Below are 24,251 nucleotides of genomic sequence, written 5' to 3' on the forward strand. Positions count from 1 at the left end.
TCTAAGACCTATAAACTGCATCCCAGATAATGATCTTTTATGCCAGTGAAATCACAGGTCTATAGCAAACACTATTTTTTTTAAAACTATGCAAAGCACTATGCTAGGAGTTGAAGATACAAACATAAAAAGGAAACACTTCTTTCCTACAAGGAGCTTGTCTTCTACTGTGGTCTACAGCAGAAGTATCAATCATTCAGTGGCTGCATTACTGCCCAGCATTCCCAAATGCTGCCCAAGCAATTTAAAATGTAATTGGGCAATATTTAACAAAATAAATAAAACATAATAGAATATAGATAATGATCATATGAATTTTTCTAAGTCAATATGCTCTATATAGATTGAGTGGCCCCCATTTCTATAGGAATTTGACACCATTGACCTACAACATGTGCACAGTTAAGTATGCCCCATGGCATAGTGCCCTAAACTTTGAACTTACACAAACTAAATCTAGTCTTAGGGGCTACCCGCAAAAAACTTTTCCACCTAAAGCTTACTTAAAAAAATATCAGAATATAGCTCATGTCTAGGTCTCTACAGATGTGGGTAAAGTAGTATTCAAATCCCAAACAAGCATTCAAGGTAACAATGTGCATATCAGGTTGGGGAGCAGCCTATAATTCACTATACAGAAAAATACACACACACACACACACACATGCTCAGAACAGTGAATAAATAATCAACAGTTCTTTCCAAGCTAGTCCAATTTTCCATAAGGCCTTAAAGCTCTCCAAATGCCATGTGATGGTTTAGCTTCCCAAGCATTTTTAAGAACCTGCTTTGTAGGTGCTTCCCATCTAACGTGCCAACAGAGTAATTCATAGCAAAAAAGAATACAAAATCTAGAACCTTCAACTTTCCATATCATGGCTTTAGTGCCTTATCTATCTTTCAGCTTCAAAGGTCACATTTACAATAAGTTTCAGAATTCTTCTCTTAAACTACATGGTTTCCTCCATACAGCTGCCATCCTTTGGACTCAAAAGTTATATCCTCTGTTAGGCTGAGGCCAAGAACCGTCTTTCCAGCAACTTTTTATACTATACTATTATGCTATCTGCTTCCATATTTTGGAAGGAGAAGCTACCAAATCTGGACCAATTGGACATGTGTTTCACATCTCCATTTCTATTATAAGGTTAAGGGTAGGTGGTTACCACGTGCTTTGCAGCTAGGCAGCCACTAATGTTACCTTGTGCCAAAGTCCCATCTCAAACCCCTTCAACTCTGTTCTTTGTTCTGCTGCATTCTCAAGACTTCTCTTTAAGCAAGTCAAATTATTATATTTCCCCTGAAGCCTACAACTTTTTCTATTTTTTTTCTACTTCTATCAAGGAGTCACCCAGGTTCAAAACCAATTATTCTTGACTTTTCCCTTTCACTAACCTCCTTTCTCTTTCAACTTCCACTAATAGACCTCACTCCCTTGACCCATTCAAGGCCCACACTCTTTGCCCCATAACTATTGTGGGAGAGAGGTCAGTAAAGTATTCTTGGGAAAGAAAGTATCACAATCCTTGCTCTCTGTGCAGTCCTTTCATGCCTCTTCCCAATTTCCACCCTCACCTGTGCAGAACCCTCACCTTCCACTAGGGCTGCATTCACCTTTCACACTTTAAAGAGTATAGGCTTGCAGATAATTAGGAATCATAAGGGAAAGGCGGCAATTAGAAGCACAGGGAAAGCAATTACAACAGTGTGCAAGCAGCACTCACCCCTATTCACCCCTTAGATGATACCTGGAGCAAGCAAACTGATGTCCAGGTCTATTTATAGCTCTGCTCACTTGCCAATAATGTCCTCCCCCACTTGTAGTTAATTGTGATCTGCCTTTCCTTTGAGATGCAGGAAGTAGTACCTTTTCTGTGAAGTCTTTGGTGACACTCCAGTGATCTCTTTTGCCTGCTCATTTGCTGTAACTTGCATGTGTCACTTTTCATAGACATCTTACATTGTTGCTACATTTTAAAATATCTATCCTTTTTTCTTTAACTAGGCTGTACCCCCTTGATGTTGCTGACCAATTGATAAAGCACCTTGTATCCAAGAGACTTAGCATATAACAGTAACTCCAAAGATATGTGGTGGTGGTAGTGACTGCTTAAATTCTCCATTCTATTGTAAAAAGGCAGGTTAAATCTTATACTTATTACTTTTATAAAGTGGAAGATGTTTAATCAATCAGCCATCTCCTCCCTAGGCTAAACAAACCCAGTTTCCTGCACATTTCCTTTGACATCTTATTTTCTAATTCTCAGATACTAAAATTAAGTTAAGAGAGAATGGGTAGAAAATGTGATTTCCAAACTAAAGGTTACAACAATTGGAAAAGTGGAACATAAAAGAAAAGGTCATGATTTGTAGGTGTGATCCTGGTGGAAAAACATAAATGTTAAAACATTTAAATGTAGGTGGAATAAGAAAGGACAGAAAATTGAACCCTTGGGATGTGCTTCTCAGTAAATGCCGGGATCTGGGTAAAGTATTGAAGAGTTTCTATACTTGGAAAAAGGTAGTTTCTTAGATGAATGGTACATTTAGTAGCATGTATTTGCAAGTGGATAGAAAAGTACATGCACATTAATGCAAGACTATTTGTTCATTGTGCAAAATTGGGTGGAGGGTGGGTGGAGAGATAATTACAGAATGTTTAATTGTTAATGGGAAACTGTGTGGGTAGTTTGCTTTATTGCCAGGCAAATCTAAATGAATAAACACCTTAGCTAAGAAGGTTTTTGTATTACATAGTCTATAAGTTGAATTATTTTTTTCCTTCAGATTTCATTCAGATCATGTACGAGGAAGAAATGTCTAGTTAGAATAGGTCCCAGAGGGTTATAGTTGCTGTGTAATATATTGAGACCTCTGTCACCTATGATGTTTCATATTTGAGACTTAATCAGCTATACTCTATATAGAAGAGATATTGCCAAATAGCTGTCCCTGTTAAAATATACAGTCACTTTTTCTCATGCAATTTAAGTTGGCCCTAGGATCATATTTTGGCATGGAGAGAGACCTTGCCTAATTTGGGAGTCACTCAAAGGAATGGTAATCTAGACTGTTTTCATTTTAAATGAACATGTTAATGGGAATGAGAGGCTGGATTTTCAAAATAATTATAGGACAGAATTTCTTTTGAAAAGGATTGGCAGCAAATGCTTTAAATTCCATTAGGCACCATCTCATTGTGACCTTGTTCTTTGTTGGATTGTAGACTCCCTGAGAGCAGGAATTGCAGTCTAATTATCTTTGTATTTGTTCCAGGACTTAGCACACTACCTTGTACATATTAGGTGTTTAATAAAGGGGGCTGGAGTAAACAAATGTATAACAGGTGTAAGCTTGGAATTATGAATATAGTGCTAGATTTGAAGTTGGGAAAACCTAGGTTCAAATGGTGGCTCTAATACTTGTTCATTCTGTGATCCTGAGAAAAATCATTTCTCGGGCTCAGTTTTCTCACCTGTAAAATGAAGTAGTTGGACTAATGTACCTGTAAGGTACCTTCTAGATTTAATACTATGATCTTATGAATCACACCTTCTATGACCATCCCTCCCCCTCCTTCCCAGCACCTAGTATGGGGTATGGACACAGCTGCTTTTTGGTAAACATTTCATGTTGCTGATATCTGGATGCACTGGTGACCACTTGAATGGCTGCAGACCACTCTAACCTTGTTTGCAGATCAGTGAAGACAACACAAAGGTTTCATTGCTAGAGATATATTCGGGAATTTTCTGTAACAATTATTTGTATGAATACCAAAGCAAAAGGGAATCCTATTATATTTGCTTTTCATTTTTATTTGAAAAGTGGTAGATGCATCCCTCCATTATAAAGGGGTGAAGTGAGAATAACCTTTTCTGTACAAATACTTATATCAGTGTCTGAGGTGTTAAAAGAGAGGACATGTTCTTTAATTTCTAGTAACAGTAAACTGGGAAAGAAGGAGGGAATTATAGTTCAAAATTGTCTTAATGAATTGTGAAAATAATCAGAATTAAATAAAAATCAGGTGTGAGGAAATATAGCTAGAGAGCTTCCCTGCAACATTCCCCATATTAGGAGATAGTAGGGAAGTCCTGCAGCACATTGTGTGCGTGCCTGTGGCAAACTTTTAGGAGAATACTGATGAAATATATTTCAAGAAGGATCAGCGTGGCTGGGTTGTAATCTCTACTGTTTGAAGAACTCCTGCATTGATGTAGTCACAGATAGTTTTAAAGTTTTCCAGAGACAATATGCCTGTGTTACTGTGGCAAAAATGAAGATTCTTTCTCTTTTTTTTTCTTTTTTGAAGGGCAATTAGGGTTATGTGACTTGCCCAAGGTCACACGGCTAGTTTTTTTTTTTTTTGTGCGTGTGTTAAGTGTCTGAGGCCGAATTTGAACTCAGGTCCTCCTGACTCTATTCACTACACCACCTAGCCACCCCAAAATGAAGATTCTTAATGGGGACACTGGTTGATGTGAATGGCTCTTGTTGAGGCAGACAGTGCAACTATTGAAGAAACTAGTCTGGTCATCATAAGGGACCTCTGCCAAACTCTCCCTGGTTCCTTAGCTTGGATTTTCATTCATACCATGTCTATAGACTTCCCTTGACACCTTTGCCTTAACTACTTCTGTATTAATATTTTGATTATCCCTTTCAGATCTATCTTTGTTTGTTTTGATCTGTGATTATGCCCCGTGATTTGCCTGCTTTTGTGTGCTATAGGGAGGAAATGGAAAGTAGATGGATATAAAATGAACCAATTAACAAGCCAAAAGCATTAATTAGCAGTAAGGATACAAAGACAAAAATGAAAAAAAAACCTACCCTTCCCTTAAGAAAGTTTACTGTCTATAGGAGAGACAACACGCAACATATTGAAAAATGTGTGTGTGTGTGTGTGTGTGTGTGTGTGTGTGTGTTATATCTCTCTCACGAAATAAGTAGAAGGCCATTTGGGGGGAGGCATTTGTTGGAATCAGGGAAAAAATAGTCTCATATAGAAGGTAGTTCTTGAGCTAAGCTGGGGATGAAAATAGATGAAGAGGGAAATTTCAGGTATGGAAGATAGACTGTGCAAAAATATACAGAGAGGAAATGGAGTGACTTGTGTGAAGAATAGTAGAATATCAGTTTGACTGAAGTGCATTAAGGGTAGGAATATATAGTAAAGTTAGAGAAGTCTGTCAGAACTGAGTTGTGATGGTCTTTAAATGACAAACAGAAGAATTTGTACTGATCCTAGAGGTAATGAAGAGACATTGGAATTCATTGAATAGTTGAGAATTAGTTGAATTAATTGAATAGTTGGTCAGAATTACATTTTAGGAAAATAAATTTGGAATCTATGTGGAAGTTGGATTGGAGAGGGAAAGAACCTTGAAGAAGGGCTATGATTAAAGGGCTCTTAGAATAGTCCAGGTAAGATGTGATTAGCAACCAAACCAGTTTGGCAAATTTACAAATAGGGAGATGTGGAAAGGTAGAAATTTTTTAAAGATAAAATCACAAAACTTGGTCACTGATTCATTATGTGGGATGAAGTAGAATGAGGGAGTAAGACTAACTTCCTTGCAAACCTGAGTGATTAGAAGGCCGATTATTCTCTCAGTAGAGACAGGGAAGTTCAGAAGAGGGCTGGGTTTTGGGGTAAGATAAAGAATTCTCTTCTGCATATCCTGAGTTTGAGTGATCTATGGAAAATCAAGTTTAAAATGTTCAATATGTACTTGGTTATATGTCACTAGAACTTAGGAGAGAGACAAGAGCTAGATGTGTTGATTTGGGGTTCTTCTGCATAGAAGTAATGCATCCTTAGGTGATCACTAAGAGAGGACAATTAACTTACAGTTAGAAGAATAAATTAGATGATATAGCAAAGAAGACTGAGAAGGAATGATCAGACAGGTAGGAGGAGAAAAAGTAGAGAGAAGTGTCACTAAAACCAAGAGAAGAGAATATGTTGGAGCAGGGTGGTCAGCAAACCTGGGAGGTAAGTTCCATTGTTGTCCTCATTTTACAGCTAAGGAAATTGAAGCAGATAAAGGTTAAGTGACTTGTGCAATGTCACACAGCTACCAAGTACCTGAGGCTGGATTTGAACTCACGTCTTCCTGGCCCAGTTCTTTATTTATTGCAACACTTAAATTTCTGCTCAGGGTTGTAGACTGCCATGACCTGGAACCTGGGGACTAGGGGCAAGATCTGGTAATACACTTACCAGAACATCCAGGGGAGGGCAGATATCCTTAGCACTGACTTAAGACAATTTATAAAGCCTGTAATAATCTGTATCCCAGTTACTTTTTATTCACTGTTCCAATCTAGTATCCATGAATCAAAGTCAAGCTCACAGGGATATATTTTTCAGATTATTCTTTTCTTTTCTTTTTGCTGAAAATTGGTATATTTGCTTTTCTTTAAGTCCTATGATACCTCTGTAAGTGTCTTCCAAATATCACTAACAATGCTTCATCAAACAAATCTGTCATTTCTTTCAGTACCAGAATATGTAGTTCATCGGGGCCATTTGACATGAATTCATTAACGGCAACTAGGTATCTCACTATTTCCTTAATTTTCCTGAGTTTCAATTTCCTATTACTTATTTCTGGTTCTGTTCTTTTTTTTAATTTTTATTTTACTTTAGACTCAAATGCCAGAGCACAAATACAGAATGGAGAAAAGAAACAGAAACGTATCATAAACTTAAATATTGTAACTTAAATACTAAGTTTGAAAGGAAAAAAAAAGCATGTCGTGTTTAGCAGAACACGAGAGGATTCAAAATATGTAACAATAAATTTTCATTTCAAGAAAGCCTACATGATAAATAATACATGTGTTGAGAGTTGACCATTTTTGCTTCCTTGTGCGTTTTCTTTTGTCCTCTGCTGTGTTTTTTTTACTTATTTCTTTCTTTTTCTCTCTCCCTACCCTCCACCTTCTCAAGAAGGCTACAATAAAGTTTAGATATATTTTTCTATAGCTATAAATCAATATGTACATATATACATAGACGTATATATACATATACATTCCCAAACCTATCCTACTCCTGATCTTTGTTTTTACGTATGTGCATACCTCTTGTTCCCCATCCCTCCTGCCTCCTGTACTTTACTTCTAACCACTACCTTGCCCTTCTATTATTGCCTACCTCCCTCCAAGGATCCCTTACCTATCTTCCCATTCTCACAAATCTAATCACTTTTCTATACCCCCCTTTTATCTGTTCCATGATTTACCCCTCTAAAGATCCCTTCCTTGTCCTCTCCCCCCTCCCTATGCCCCTACTGTTTTATTTTTTCTGAATCTAGGAGACTTTTATACTTTTCTCTATCTATCTATCTATCTATCTATCTATCTATCTATCTATCTCCATTTGCAGTACAAAGTTGATTTCTCTTTGCAGAAAAACTGTAATCCCAATCAGGCTTGAAAAGAAGCCCATCTTTTGCAATTATGATTAGGAACTATCTTATATTAATTAATACTAGATAATACCTTAAAACATTATTATGCTTACCTTAGAATTTTGTGCAAGTGTATTCCCTACTCAAAGGGTTATTATAGAATGGGACAGCTAGGTGACAAAGTGGATAGAGCACCAAGGCTGGAGTCAGGAGGACTTGAGTTCAAATGCAGCCTCAGATTCTTACTAGCTACCTGACCCTGGGCAAGTCACTTAGCCCCATTTGTCTCTGTTTCCTCATGTGTAAAATGAGCCAAAGAAGGAAATGGCAAATCACTTCAGCATCCATGACAAGAAAATCCCAAATAGAATCATAGAGAGAAACTAGTGAAATGACTCAACAACAACAACAACATGTGACTGTGCTTTGAAAAAGTATTTTTTTTAATTTATAAGAAAAAAATCTATCATTAAAGCAATTTAAGTATTGAGCACGCTTAAGACAGAGGGGAAAAATGTTGTCATTTGTAGGGGACCGTCTTTAGGGTCAAGAATATCTGGGTCTCAGTCATATCTCTGACAAACTAGCTATATGACTATGGACAAATCACAACTTCACAGCACCCCCAGACACAATATGAAACTTTAAATTATAGATGACTTGTTGATCTTTCTTAATGGAGATTTTATCCACACAAGGTCTTCCACATAGTAAGAAAATCAGAGATCTTTACTCATCATTGACTCCTCCCACATCACACCCAAAATAATCAAAGTTAATTTAATTAAAATGCTCAATGATTTGTTCTTGGTTACACTGTTAGTATGTAAAAAGCAAGAAGACATAAAGCTACGAGATGACCAGAGCAAAGTAAAAAAAGGTAATAGACCCTCCCTTCAAGTGACATAGATTCTCCAATTTTCTCATTCATTGGAACAATATGAGTTTTATTATAACTATTCAGGTCCAAAAAACATCAAGATCTTATAAGAATTGAAAATGCAGGGAGCCAAGATGGAGGAGTAAAAACAGGACTTCTGTGTGGCTCCAGCTCCCACCACTTCCAATACATATAAAAAAATTACTCTAAACAAATAGTAAAGCTACAGAACGCACAAAGTGACAGAGAGAAACAATTCTCCCACTTAGGGCAGCCCGGTAAGCTGACAAGAAGGGTCTATTGCTGGGAGCCAAGTGAGGCCCACTTGAGCCACGTGGTTCTGGCCCTGGGCCAGCCCCAACCAGCAGCTGCCAGAGCAGACTTCAGGAGAGTGAATCACCAGCAGTTGTGGTTGTTTCCAGACTTCTCAATCCATAAATGCCAAAAAAAAGTACAAGGTCAGTGGGAAACTCTGTTGGAACTGACCGGAGAAAGGTGCAATCTGACCCCAGCCTCCTGGGCAAGAAGTAGGGGAGACATGGCAGCCACTGTTACCATGTGGCTGCCTCCAGAGCTCCTGGCCTGCAGATTGTAGGGGGACCAAGCTACCATTCAGAGGGCAATCGCTCTTGCTTTAACGTGCTTAGATCTGGATCACAGTCTTGGGTGGTGGTCCCGGGGTGTGTGGCAAGTGTACCAGAGCTTGTGGGGGCTGCAGAAAGGGTGCCCTCCTAATAGCTCTGGCAGCTGTGAAAATCCCAGCAATTTGGGACATAGCTCTCTGAAATCTGGAAGCCAAGTTCTACCATGGTAAAGAGCTCAAAAGACAAGTATTTGACTGGCAACGTGAGCAAGCAGAGGAAGCACAAACAGATCATAGAATGCTTTTTGGGGGGACAATAAGGATCAAAGCATGTAATGGGAGGAAGACAACAAAGTCAGAACTCCTGTATCAAAAGCTTCCAAGAAAAATATGAATTGATTATAGGCCATGGAGGAGCTCAAGAAGGACTTTGAAAAATCAAGAGAAGTGAAGGAAAAACTGAAAAAAAAATGAGAATGATCCAAGAAAATCATGAAAAGCAAATCAACAGCCTGCTAAAGCAGACCCAAAAAATACTGAAGAAAATAACAACTTAAAAAATAGACTAACCCAAATTGCAAAAGAGGCCCAAAAAGCCAATGAGGTGAAGAATGCCTTAAAAAAGCAGAATTTGCCAAATGGAAAAGGAATTTCAAAAACTCACTGAAGAGAATAATTCCTTCAAAATTAGACTGGAGCAAATGGAAGCTAGTAACTTTATGAGAACTCAAGATACTATAAACCAGATCCAAACAAATGAAAAAATAGAAGGCAATGTGAAATACCTCATTGGAAAAAAACCTGACCTGGAAAATAGATCCAGGAGAGATAATTTTAAAAAATATTGAACTACCTGAAAGCTGTGATCAAAAAAGAGCCTAGACATCATCTTTCAAGAAATTCTCAAGCAATATTGCCTTGATATTCTAGAACCAGAGGGCAAAATAGAAATTGATAGAATTCACTGATCACCTCTTAAAAAAGATCCCAAAAAGAAAACTCCTAGGAAGATTACAGACATTCCAGAGTTCCCAGGTCAAGGAGAAAATACTGCAAGCATTCAGGAAGAAACAATTTGAGTATTGTAGAAATGCAATCAGTATAACACAGGACCTAGCAGCTTCTACACTAAAGGATTGAAGGCCTTGGAATATGATAATTCCCTAGGTCAAAGGAGCTAGGATTAAAACCAAGAATCACCTACCTAGCAAAACTGAGTATAATGCTTCAGGGGCAAATATGGTCATTCAATGAAATAGAGGACTTTCCAGCATTCTTCATGAAAAAAACAGAGCTGAATAGTAAATTTAACTTGAAGCATGAGAAAGTAAACAAGAAAAAGAAATCATAAGGAACTTATTAAAGTTGAACTATTTACATTCCTAGATGGAAAAATGATAATTATAACTCATAAGACTTCTCAGTATGAGGATAGTTGAAGGGAATATATATGTATATATACATATATATGTATGTATAGAAGGGTATATGTGTGTATAAATATATGTGAGTGTGTGCATATGTATGTACATGTATATATAGACAGAGGGCACAGGATGAGTTGAATATGATGGGATGATATCTAAAAAATAAAATTAAGAGGTGAGAGAGGAATGTATTGGGAGAAGGAGAAAGGGAGACATAGATTGGGACAAATTATCTCATATAGAAAAGGCAAGAGAAAACTATTACAATGGAGGGGAAGAGCAGGAATGTGAAAGGGAATGGATTAACCTTACTCTCATTGAATTTGGCTTAAGGAGGGAATAACATGCACACTCAATTGGGTATCTTACCCTACAGGTAAATAGGGGGCTAGCAGATAAGAGGGGAGATGATATAAGGGAGGGCAGATTGGAGGAGAGGGTAGTTAGAAGCAAACACTTTTGAAAAGGGACAAGGTCAAAGGAGAAAATAGAATAAGTGAGGGACAGGATAGGATGGAGGGAATTATAGTTAGTCTTTCACAATATAACTACTATGGAAATGTTTTGTGTAATTACACATATACAACCTATAATGAATTGCTTATCTTCCCAGTGGGGGTGGGTGAGGAGTGAGGAAGGGAAGAAATCTGGAACTCAAAGTTTTATAAACAAATGTTTAAAAAAATATTGCTTTTTACATGCAAGTGGGAAATAAGATATACAGGCACTGGGGTAAGAAATCCATCTTGCCCTACTAGAAAGTTGGGGGGGGGGGAATGAGGGAGAATATAAGAGATAACAGATAGGGGGAAAGAATATTGAGTAGGCTTGCTATTTTGGGGTGGGGGGTAGGGGAAAGATGGGGAGAAAAATTTGTAACTCAAAATCTTGTGGAAATGAATGTTGAAAACTACAAATAAATGAATAGGAAAAAAATTTAAAAATTTAAAAAAATGAAAAGAATTGAAAATGCAATGGATAAAAAAGATAGTGGAAAAATACATCATGTGTATAGGAAGAAAAAGGCTACTAATGTACTGATGGGGTACAGGCTCTAGGAACCCCCTTGAACTCTCCTTGAATCTTCCCACTTCATGAGAAATTTGCCTGAGGCCATAACCTTTTCATTGTCACTAGACCCAAATCTCTCTTACAAGCCTAACCCTCCATTGTCCAGCTCCTCCCAACCCTTGATCCTCCCAAAATATCAATGCCCAAATCTGTTACCCTTAAACTAGCCTAGTCCCCCATTGTCTGTTATCTCCTGTTAGCCTCTTGCTATTTCCCACCTTTAATCTCTCATTACTGGAGTCTGACCTCATTTGATTCTTCTTTAAGGCCCTCCCCAAATTCTTCCTGTAGACCACCCCTAAATCCTCCCACAACCTCTCTGTATATAATACCCATCTTGCCTCTGTGAGATTGCCGAGAATTATGAATTATCTAGACTAGACTCACTCTGTGTCAGAGTATTATGGAGTGCTTGTCCAATACAAGCGTCACTGATACCTAGGCTCCTTAAGAGTCTACCCTTTATGGTGAACCTTTAATAAACTTTGCTTTTCTTTGGCTCAGAAAAGAATTCAGTCAAATTCATTTGGCAGAAAGCATTTATATATTACTTTAAAGTTTGTAGTAGTTTATACTTAGGTTTTCACATTTCACCATCCTGGGAAATAGGTGTAATTATTATACATATTTTACAGATGAGGAAATTAAAACTAAGAGAGGTTAAGTGGCTTGCCCAAGATGACACAGTTAGTCAGTGTCTGAGGCTAGATTTCAACTCAGATCTTCCTGACTCTAAATTCATCACTTTTTCCCAATGACCCTGTTTAGTTGCTCTCTACAGTATCCAGATCCCTCCTCCTCCCTACTTAATAATTCCAGTGGCATCCTATTGCCCCCTCCCCCAAATCAAATACAATCTCTTTTTTTTTTTTTTTTGCAATCAGAGCCCTGAATAAGCTACCTTGCCCTTCCCATCTTCTTATACTTCTGATTACCTCTAAGGTTCCTTCCATTTCTAAATATCTGAATCTGTGATCTAGTCAATGGAGGATTTATGGAAAGTCACAGATAAGAATTATACAACTGAGAAATGATAATTGTGTTGGAATTTCCATAGGTAGAGGATGTATATACACAATTTAAATTATAGATCCATTGAATTCTAAATCCAGGTCAATCTGAGAAATAGTAACCTGAATCTCCAAAATGGGTATTATAAAGGAGGCTGATTAGCATGAAAAATCTCTTAGGATGGTGTACCATTGCAATCTTGAAAGGCAAAATATGAAAATTTGACTCAATAATGATAGTAACATTCTCATATTTATGTATACGTACACATATATTCTGTAAAGAAATAGAGTTTATGGTATATGGAATTTCAAATAATTCCAGGGAGCCTTTTTTTTTTGGTTAGAATATATGAATTCAATGTGAAAATAAATTCCACATTCTAGAAAATTTCCAGAAATTATAGAGTTTTTACGACTTTATAACAAGATATCAACAGCTAATCAGGTGAAAAATAAATGAGTCCTTCCTCCTTGATTTCTTGAACAGGATTTTCTGTTTTTACATATGTCTCCTTCTTCACTGATTATAACCTATACACATATTACTATGGCTCTCTCTTGCAGTATATGAAACATAGATAGAGGGAAAATATATAGAAATGCCAGCTCACATTTGCAATCCTGTAAAATAATTGCCTGAATTTCAAATCTTTCTAGTTTGGTTTATATAGATCAAAGGCTTATATTTTTTTTTATTTATGCTTGAGATCAGTTTATTTTCTGTGTGTGTGTGTGTGTTTGTGTGTGTATCATTCAATATTTGTGATTTGATATATGTGAAAAACTTTAAAAAACACAAATAAAAGGCATTATTAATGAATACATTTGAGTGACGGTTGAATAAATCAACATATTCTAAATAATTCAATTTTTTTATTCCATGATTGATTGCATTCTATTTTTCTAACTTCCCTTTTAAATTTCACCAAGAAACTATCACTCAGATAAGTAGCTATTTGTTTAATCCTATTTAACCTCTTCTGGATGTACTCCAAAAAGCAGAGTAAGGATTTTTGTATCATGAATCCTCATACATAATTCTAAGTTATCAGGCCCAGAATCTACATTTCATTTCTAAGAAAGACAGTAAGTGTTCTCAGTATGAACATGGCTAGCCAACAAGAAGGGATGTAATGTCCCATGGATCTTTTGTCAGCTTATCATAGAGTTCTGTTTAGAACAAAATGAAAAACAGAAAGAAGTAGTAGAAAAATTATAAACAGAAAGAAAATAATAGAGGAAGATGTAGTCAAATAAGTAATAGTAATAAAAATTCTAAAAGTATATTTAGAAATCAGAGGACATAACAACATGTTGGGAGGAAAAGTTGTAGTAAATAATATTAATAGGAGTGGAAGGTATAATAAAGTAATAGCAGAAGTGGTAGTAGAAATAATAGGTGTAGTAGGGGTAATCAGTCAGTCAACAAGCAATTATTTTTGCTTTTTTTTTTTTTGGAGGGCAATTAGGGTTAAGTGACTTGCCCAAAGTCACACAGCTAGTAAGGTGTCAAGTGTCTGAGGCCGGATTTGAACTCAGGTCCTCTTGACTCCAGGGCTTGTGCTCTATTCACTGCACCACCTAGCCTCCCAAACAAGCATTTTTTAACACCTACTATGAGAAGGGAGTAAAAAAAAGTAAAGTGATAGTAAAAAAAATAGTAGTGATAATAGTAGTAGTAGTAGTAAAATAAATGGAAGTACTAGTAATAGAAGAATAAAAGTAGTTGAAATAGTGGGAGAAACAGCATATGAAGCAGATGAAGAAAGAGTAGATATAGAAGAAGCAGATGTGAATGGGGTAGAGTCAGAGGTAACAGAGGTAGAAGGAGTAAATATGAAAGGAGTGGATGGGTTGGGGATAAAGGGAGAAAAAACAGAGGCAAAGAGAACAGAGGTGGAGGGGGTAGAGGTAAAGGGAACAGAGATGAAAGGAGTTGGGGTGAGTGGAACAGAGGTGGAGGGAGCAGATATTGGGTGAACAGATATAGAAGGAGCAGATGTTGTAGAAGGAACAGAAGCCAAACAAGCAGGATCATTAGCAGCAGGAAGAGGAAAAGCAATAGAAACAGAAGTAGAAGTAGAAAAAGTGGAATCCTCAACAGAAGTCAGAGGAGTTATAGGAGGACATGGAAAAAAATTAGTACACATCATGGAAAATGACAATGGGAATTCCTGAAGTTCAGAACAGGTGGCTAGCCCACAGCTGGGAATCACAAAAAATATCTGAGGTCTCTCTGCTAATTTAGCTTTTCAAAATCCTTTGACAGATGAACAAGAGCTGACAAGGTGGCATCTGGGTGGTACTGTGGGTAGAGTCCTAGACTTAGAGTCAGGAAGACTTCAGTTCTATTCCTGCCTCAATCACTTTCTTGCTGTTTGACTCTGGGCAAGTCACTTAACCTTTTTTAGGTTTTCTATTTGTAAAATGGAAAGGGGTTTTGGACTCCCTGGGCTCCAAGTTTCCTTCCAATTCTAAATTAATGATCCTATGATACATGGAGCAAGATATTTCTGCATTGAACCACCCTGGAAAGGTTGTCAGAGGTCACTTATTTCAACTAATTTATTTTACAGTTTAGAACAACTGAAGCCCATAGAGTTTAAGCTACTTGCCCAAAGTCACAGAAGTGTTAAGGAGGACTAGAATTTAAGTACAGGTTCACTGACTCCATAACCAACCCTGTTTTCCCTGAATCTCACTTTAAAAAAAGACCAATCAAATAAGTTATCCTTGGGGCATCCAGGTAGCAAAGCGAGTAAGAACACTGGCCCCAGTGTCAGGATGACCGGGGGATCAAATCCGGGCTTAGATACTTAGCACCACACCCAGAAATAACTGGCCATGTAACCTTGAGCAAGTTACTTAGCCCTGATTTCTTTAAAAAAAAAGTTATCCCCAAATACCTTGAAAAATAGTTAAGTAATCAAAAATTAAGAAGTGGTTCCTTCTAATAATGAATCAAAGAAGAGACAACCTCCCAGACAGAAGCAGCAGCTTTGGAGACTGGGCATTTTCCTTTAATAGTCCAGAAGGAGGAGCCTAACTACCTCCTTCCACAAGTCCAGGCTGCCAGTGCTGGATTTCAGGAAATACAAACTATTCAACTCCTTAGAACCTTAAAGTGGAATGACTAAAATCTACCCAGGCTATCTCACAGGCTAGTCATAAGGAAAAGAGAATTCACATTAATGAATATATAAATTGTAAAGTATTAGGTAAGTAGAGCATATTTTCATCATCATATAATATTTGTTCCAGAACTATTTCCAGAAGCCAAGATGGTGGAGTAAACAGCAAATCATTGCAGCTCCTCCATATTCACCTCCAAATCATAATTAAAATAGTATCCCAGAACTAGTCCTGGAACAGCAGAGCCAACAGAAAGATGGTGGAGAGGTCTTTTAGCCCTGGAGACTTGAAGGATGAGCAAGAAAGATCCATTTGGAAAGTATCCCAGCAAGTCAACAGCAAGTCCTACCCCAGCAAACCAGCAGGAGATCCTGAGCCCCAGGGTGGTAGAGCAGGCAAACACCAACAACAGGAACTGCCCCTTCCCCCCAAATACATTAGCATTGTCAAAGGAAGCAGCAGACTCCACCTCCAAGAACCACCACATGCTTCTACACAGCCCAAGAAAAACAGGCATTTTCCAGTGACCGGACCTGCATGAGCTTCATTATAGCCCCATGAAAATGCAGAAAAACCCTAGTAGGCCACAGCATGGGCCAGCCACTAACTCTAGGACCCTAGCTCAACACCAGGTTAGCTGACAGACCACTATGGCCTACAGAAGCACCAGCCACCCATCACCCCATCCCTCAACATGGCACCAAGTAAATAGTCAGGGCCTGCGTGAGAATTGACACAAAAAGCCTGAGACAGAGCCACATTTAGGAGCAGAGCTCAAATTTAAAAGAAAGGGAAAAGTCCCTGCCACCCCCCTCCTCCAAAATAAAAAAGATGAGTAAAGAACAATGATAACAACAACAAAAAATCTGACCATAGAATGTTGTTATGGTGAGAAGGAAGACCAAGTCACAAACTCAGAAGACAACAAAGTCAAAATACCTATGGGAAGAACTCCAAAGAAAACTGGGAAGTGGTCTTAGGCCCAGAAAGAACTTGTGGAATAACTCAAAAATGAGCTTTAAAAATCATACAAGCAATGTTGAAGAAAAATTGGGAAAAGAAATGAAAGTGATCTAAGAGAATCATGAAAAAAGGAGTTAACAGTCAGGAAAACTGCTTAAAAAGTAGAATTGGCACCCAGGACCTATATGAAACAACTACAAAATAAATAAAGTCAGATCTACCTAATTGGAAAATCATCAATTGCTCATGGCTGTGTTGAACTAATATAATAAGAATGAAAATTTTACCAAAATTAAATTACATATTTAGTGCCATACCAATCAATTTACCAAAAATTTACTTTATAGACCTAGAAAAAATAGTAACAAAATTCATTTGAAAGAACAAAAGATTCAGAATATCAAGCGTATTAATGAAAAGAAATGCTAGGGAAGGTGGCCTCGCTATACCAGATTTTAATGTGTATTATAAAGCAGCAGTCATCAAAACTACTTGTTACTCGCTGAGGCATAGAGCTGTGGATCAATGGAATGGATTGGGTACACGAGACTCAGCAGTCAATGACTATAATAATCTACTGTTTGTTGAACCGAAAGACCCCAGTTTGTGGGATAATAACTCATTCTTTGATGAAAACTGGAATATAATATGGCAGAAACTGAGCATAGACCATTATCTAGCACCATATACCAAAATCAAGTCTAAATGGGTGCATGATCTAGGTATAAAGGATGATACTGTAAGCAATCTGGTTAAGCAAGGAATAGTTTACCTGTCAGATTTATGGAGAGGGGAAGATTTCATGAGCAAACAAGAAATAGAGAGCATTATAAAATGTAAAATGGATAACTTTGATTACATGAAACTGAAAAGCTTCTGTACAAACAAAGCCAATGTAACCAAGATTAAGAGGGAAGTGGGAAATTGGAAAAGAGTTTTTACAACCAATGTCTCTGATACAGAACTCATTTCTAAAATATACAGAGAATTGAGTCAAATCTATAAGAATCCAAGTCATTCCCCAATTGATAAATGGTCAAAGGATATGAACTGACAGTTCTGAGAGGAAGAAATTAAAGATATCTATAAGCATATGAAAAATGCTCCAAATCACTATTGATTAGAGCAATGCAAATCAAAACAACTCTGAGGTACCACATCTCACCAGTCATATTGTCTAAGATAACAAAACAGGAAAATGATAAATGCTGGAGAAGATGTGGAAAAGTTTGAACACTAATACATTGCTAGTGAAGTTGTGAACTGATCCAACCATTCTGGAGAGCAATCTGGAATTATGCCCAAAGGGCTATAAGTAATTTCATACCCTTTGACCCAGCAATACCACTTCTAGGGCTGTATCCCAAAGAGATCACAGAAGCAGGAGGAAAACCCATGTGTACAAAAATATTTATAGTAACTCTTTTTGTGGTGGCAAAGAATTGGAAATTAAGAGGATGCCCATCAATTGGGAAATGGCTAAACAAGTTGTGGTATATGAATGTAATGGAATACTATTGTGCCATAAGAAATGAAGAGCAGATGGACTTCATGTCTACCTGGACAGGCTTCTACAAACTGATGCTGAGTAAGAAGAGCAGAACCAGGAAAAATATATACACAATTACAGATACGACGTATGTGTGACGACCAACTTTGATAGACTGGACTCTTCTCAGAAATGCAGAGCTATAAGTATCTGCAGATCCTATACCTGATTGTATGCCACCATAGGGGGGGAGGGAGGGGAAGAAAATTTAAAACTCTAAGAACTGGGGAACTAAATCTTGTAAACTCAAAGTAAACAAACAAATTAATAAAGACTAAAAAAGGAAAAAAAAAGTAGAATTGGCCAAATGGAAAAAGAAATTTAAAAATCCACTGAAGAAAACAACTCCTTCATGAGTACAATTGGCCAAATGGAAAAGAAAGTACAAAAGCTAATTGAGGAAAAAAATTGAATTGGGAAAATGGAAGGTAATGACTGTATGAGATATCAAGAATCAATCAAAGAAAATTAAAAAGGGGCGGCCAGGTAGCACAGCGAGTAAGAGGACCGGCTCCAGTGTTGAGAAGACCTGGAGATCGAATCCTACACTTAGCACCCACCCAGAAACACCTGGCCGTGTAACCTTGAGCAAGTTACTTAACCCCGATTGTTTAGGGGCAGCCAAGTGGCTCAGCGAGTAAGAGCACCAGCTCCAGTGTTGGGATGACTTGGATCAAATCTGGGCTCAGATACTCAGAACCACACCCAGAAATAATAACTGGCCGTGTAACCTTGAGCAAGTTACTTAACCCCAATTGCTTTAAAAAAAAAAAGAAAATTAAAAGAATGAAAAATTTAAATAAAATTTTAATACTTTATTGAAAAAACAACTGACATGTAAAATAGACCCAGGAGAGACATTATCACAATCTCTGGACCATATGAAAGTCATATTCAAAAGGAGAACCTGGACAGCATCTTTCAAGAAATTAGCAAGGAGAACTGCCCTGATATCCTAGAATCAGAGGTAAAATAGGCATTGAAATAATCCATTGATCACCTAAGGAAAGAGATCCCAAAATAAAAACTCCAAGAATATTTTGGTCAGATTTCAGAACTATCAGGTCAAGGAAAAAATACTAGAAGGGGCCAGAAAAAAAAAAAAAACACAATTCAAATATTAGAGTCACATCAGGATTAAACAGGATTTGGCAGGTCATGGAACATGATATTCTGAAAGGCAAAGGATCTAGGACTACAACTAAGAATAACTTACCCGACAAAATTAAGTATTATACCTCAAAGGAAAAATGGTTATTTGGTGGAATAGAGGCATTTAAAGCTTCCATAAGAAGAAGACTAGAACTGAACCAAAATTTTGAACTGCAGTATCAAGACCCAAGAGAAGCATAAACAGGTAAAAGGGAAAAGAAAACATAAATGATTCACTGTTTATATCTTTACATGAGAAGATGATACTTGTAATTCTTAAAAACTGTAACAATAGCATATATAGCAGGAGCATACATAGAAAGAGGATATTGGTATAAGGTAAATTGGAAGGAAGGATATAAAAAATTAAGGGATGGGAAAGAGGAGTACATTCAGTACAGAAGGAAGAGAGAGGTAGAATGTGGTAAATTATTTCACATGAAGCGGCATGAAAGATCTATTACAATGGAAGGGGAAATGGGAGGGTGGGCCATAAACATTACTAAAACTACTTAAATTACTCTCAGTAGTATTGGCTCAAAGAAAGAATAATAAAGACAATTGAACATAGTAATCTATCTTACCCAACAGGGAAGTAGGAGGGGAAGAGATCAAGTAAGAGGGGATCAGGACTAACAGAAGGGAGAGCACATCAAGGGAGGTGGTAGACAGAAGCAAACCACTGGTGAGGAGGGAAGGAGGGAAAGTAGAGAAATGATGAACAGAAGGAAGAATAAGATGGGGGCAGATATACACAGTTAGTAATAATAATTGTGAATGTAAATGAGATGAATTCTCTCACAAAACAGAAGCAGATAAGCAGAGTAGATCAGAAACCGGAATCCTACAATATGTTGTTTATAAGAAACACATTTGAAGCAGACAGATATAAACAGAGTAAAGGTAAGGGGTTGGAGCACAATCTACTATGTTTCAGTTGCAATAAAAAAAAGTCGCAATCTTGGCACGGCTAGGTGGCACAGTGAATAGAGCACTGGCCCTTGAGTCAGGAGGACCTGAGTTCAAACCAGACCTCAGACACTTAACACAAAACTAGCCTATGACCTTGGGTAAGTCACTTAACCCCAATTGCCCTACCTTCCCCTCTCCAAAAAAACCAAAAAGTAGTAATCTCAGGCAAAGCAAAAGCAAAAATATATTTAATTCAAAGATAAGGGAAGAAAGTACATCTTCCTGAAAGGTGCCATAGACAATGAAGCAGTATCGATACTAAACATGTGTGCATTATAGTATCCAGATTCTTAAAGAAGTTGAGTTACAGGAAGAAATAGACAGCAAAACTATACTAGCAGGAGATCTCAACTGTCCCCTCTCAGAATTTGATAAATCCAACCAAAAAATAAGAAAGCAATAAGGAGGTAAATAGAATATCAGATAAGTCATATATATATATATATATATATAACAGACCATTGGAGAAAACTGAATGGGAACAGAATGGAATATACCTTTTTTTTTTTGGCAGCATATAGCATCTACACAAAAACTGACCATGTAATAGAGCATAAAAACCTCAAATTCAAATGTAAAAAAGTACAGATAGTAAATTTATTCTTTTTGGATCATAATACAATAAAATTATATTCAATAAAGACCAATGGAAATACTGATTAAATTAATTGGAAACTAAATAATCCTAAATAATAAGGTACTTAAAGAACAAATCAAAGAAATAATCAATAATTTCATTAAAGAGAATGAAAACAGTGAGACGAACATACCAAAATTTATGGGATGCAGTTAAAGCAGTACTTAGGGGAAAATTTATTTCCCTAAATTCTGACATCAACAAAATGAGAAAATAAAAACACAGATCAATAAATTGGACATGCAACTAAAAAAATAAAAACAAACTAAAAATCCCCAATTAAATATCCAGATTGGAAATCCTGAAAATCAAAGGAGAGATTAACAAAATTTGAGAGTAAGAAAACCATTGAACTAATAAACAGAATCAGAAGCTTGTTTTATGGAAGAAAACAACAAACTGGATAAACCATTGGTTAATTAGATTTTAAAAAGAAAAGAAGAAAACCAAATTGCTAGTATCAAAAATAAAAAGGGTGAATTCACTACCTCTAAAAAAGAAATTAAAGTAGGAATTAGGAGCCATTTTGCTTAATTATATGCCCATACGTCTTATCATCTAAGTGAAATGGATAAATATTTACAAAAATATAAATTGCCCAGATTAACAGAAGAGGAAGTAGGATATTTAAATAATCTCATTTTAGAAAAAAAAATAAGCTGAACAAGTCATTAATGAACTCCTGAAGAAAAAAATCCTTAGGGATAGATAAATTCATAAGCAAATTCTACCAAACATTTAAAGAAAAATTAATTTCAATAATATATAAGCTATTTGGAAAAATGGGTTAAAAAAAAAGAGTCCTACCAAATTCCTTTCAGTAAACAAATATGATGTTGTTACCTAAACCAGGCAAAGTAAAAACAGAGAAAGGAAACTATAGACCAAAAACCTAATGAATATTGATGCAAAATTTTCAAATAAAATACTAACAAGGAAATATTTTTTTTAAGCAATCGGGGTTAAGTAACTTGCTCAAGGTTAAACAGCCAGTTATTTCTAGGTGTGGTGCTGAGTGTCTGTGCCCGGGATTCGATCTCCAGGTCTTCCCAACACTGGAGCTGGTGCTCTTACTCACTGTGCTACCTGGCCGCCCCCAACAAGGGGATTTTAGTAACATATAATAAAAATCATTTGCTATGACAAGGTGGGATTTTAACCAGGAAGGCAGGGCTGGTTCAAAATCAGGAAAACTATGGGCATAATTAAGCATATCAGTAATGAAACCGACAAAAATTATATGATTTTCTTAAGAGATGCAGAAAAATCTTTAAACAAAATCCAATACCAATTTTTTATTAACACTAGAAAGCATAGTAATAAATGCAACTTACCTTAAATTGATAAACAGAATCTATCTAAAACCATCAGCAAGCATTATTTTTAATGGCCAAGAAGCCTTTCCAATAAGAACAGTAGTGAAGCAAGGATGCCCATTGTCCCCACTTTTATTTAATATTGTAGTGAGAATGTTGTTTCTTTGGGGGGAGGGAGGGGCCACTAGGTAAAAGAAACTATTCTTTGTCCAGTTCCTTACCTAGCCTCAATCACTGAATGGACATTGCCCCAGTAAAACTGAAACCTGGGAAAGACCTTAGCTTAGAAGAGCCAAGTTCTTCCACTAGATCTGAGGCTATATCTAGTCATCCTGATTTATGTTTTGCCACTGGGACCAGATGGCACCAGAGGAAAAAAAATGAGGTTGGTGACTTTGTATAGCTCTCCCTGACTTAAATTCAATTCACTTTCAAGTTATGGTATCAATTTCCTGATACCATCGTCCTGTATGAGAATGAAGGATGAACAACCACAACAACAGCAGCAAATGCTAGCTACAGCAAGAAATGAAACTATCACTCTTTGCAGATGATATAATGGCATACTTAGAGAATCCTAGAGAATCAATTATAAACTTTAGCAGAATTGAAGGATATAAGATAAATCTATATAAATCATCGGTTTTTCTGTATTTTATCAAAAAGGCCCAGCAGCAAGAGATAGAAAGAGAACTTCCATTTAAAATAATTGTAGAAAATATAAAATACTTGAGATTCTAACTGCTAAAAAGAAACACTGGAACTATATGAACACAATTACAAAACATTTTTCTCACAAAGAAAGTCAGATCTAAACAAATGAAAAAGTATCAATTGCTCATGGGTAGACCAAGACAATATAATAAAAATCACAATTCTACTTAATTATATATATATATATATATATATATATATATATATATAAAGTCTACCATAAATATAAACTGCTTAGTAAGAATGGCAATTGTTTTCTTTTCCCTTCCAAATGCTATGAATTTTAACTTTACACATGGATCAGCACAGAATGAATACTTTTCCTTTGTTATTACTCTCTCATGCTACCTTTTCCAGCTGTTTATTTCCATGATGATTCCTATAATACTACATCTTGAGCACACTGTTAACATACTGCAGCTTACAATTCTGATTCTTAGGAAAGGAATCAAACTTCAGAATTCCCTTAATGAGGACAAAACTTCAGAGTCCAATGTAAGAAAAATTCCCCCAAATTTTTGGGTGTAGATATTTTATAGTTCAATGAAGTTGCTGAAAGAGGCTTACCTGCACTTAAAAAAAATTAAATTATCCATTCCTTGTTCTCAGCATTCACTTACACAAATTTTAAACTTTCTTCCCCTCCCTGTCCATTCCCTCCCAAAGACAGCCCCCACTCTGATATGGGCTCTACACACACATTCCTATTGAACAAATTTTCACATTAGTCATTTTGCATAGAAGAATTATAACAAATTGGAAAAACCATGAGAAAGGGAAAAAAATCCACAAAATAAAAAAGAAAATAGTCCGCTTCATTCTGCCTTCCTGCTCCCTAGTTCTTTTTCTGGATGAGATTGGCATTTTCCATCAAGAGTCCTTTGAAATTGTTTTAGGTCCTTGCATAGCTTAGAACAGCCAAGTCCATCAAAATCAGTCCTCAAATACTATGTTTGTTCTTGTGTATTACCTGCATTTCTAAAAGAGGTTTTGGCATAGTCTTGAAAGAAAAGGTGAACTTCATCAATAGAAATTATTTTTTTCAATCTTTAGTCCTCTAATCTCTGAATTATTTTTGACAGTGACAAGTTTGTAGCAGTCATTAGAAACTGATTTTGTTATTATTATTTTTACTAGTATTCTCACTCTTCTTCTAATTTCAATAAGCTTACACTGTTTGGTGAGGAATCAATAATAACCTCTTCAGCTGCCATTCCCTGAGAACTTCTTTCTTGCCTTCTGAAGATTAATTAGGATGTTTTGTAGCAATAATTTTTTCAGTACTTAACTTTTGATTTCTCTTTCAAGTGAAATTTCTTTTACACTTTAGTGTTGCTGATTCTGTTTCATTATGGGACTGAAAGTTTCCTGAAACACATGATTTCCCACCCAAACAACCACTGCACCATCTCTCAGAG

This window comes from Petaurus breviceps, unplaced genomic scaffold (genome assembly GCF_028583685.1).
Source record: "Petaurus breviceps papuanus isolate PSGF00001 unplaced genomic scaffold, PetGlider_PUasm1.0 90723, whole genome shotgun sequence".
NCBI classification, from domain to species: Eukaryota; Metazoa; Chordata; class Mammalia; order Diprotodontia; family Petauridae; genus Petaurus; species Petaurus breviceps.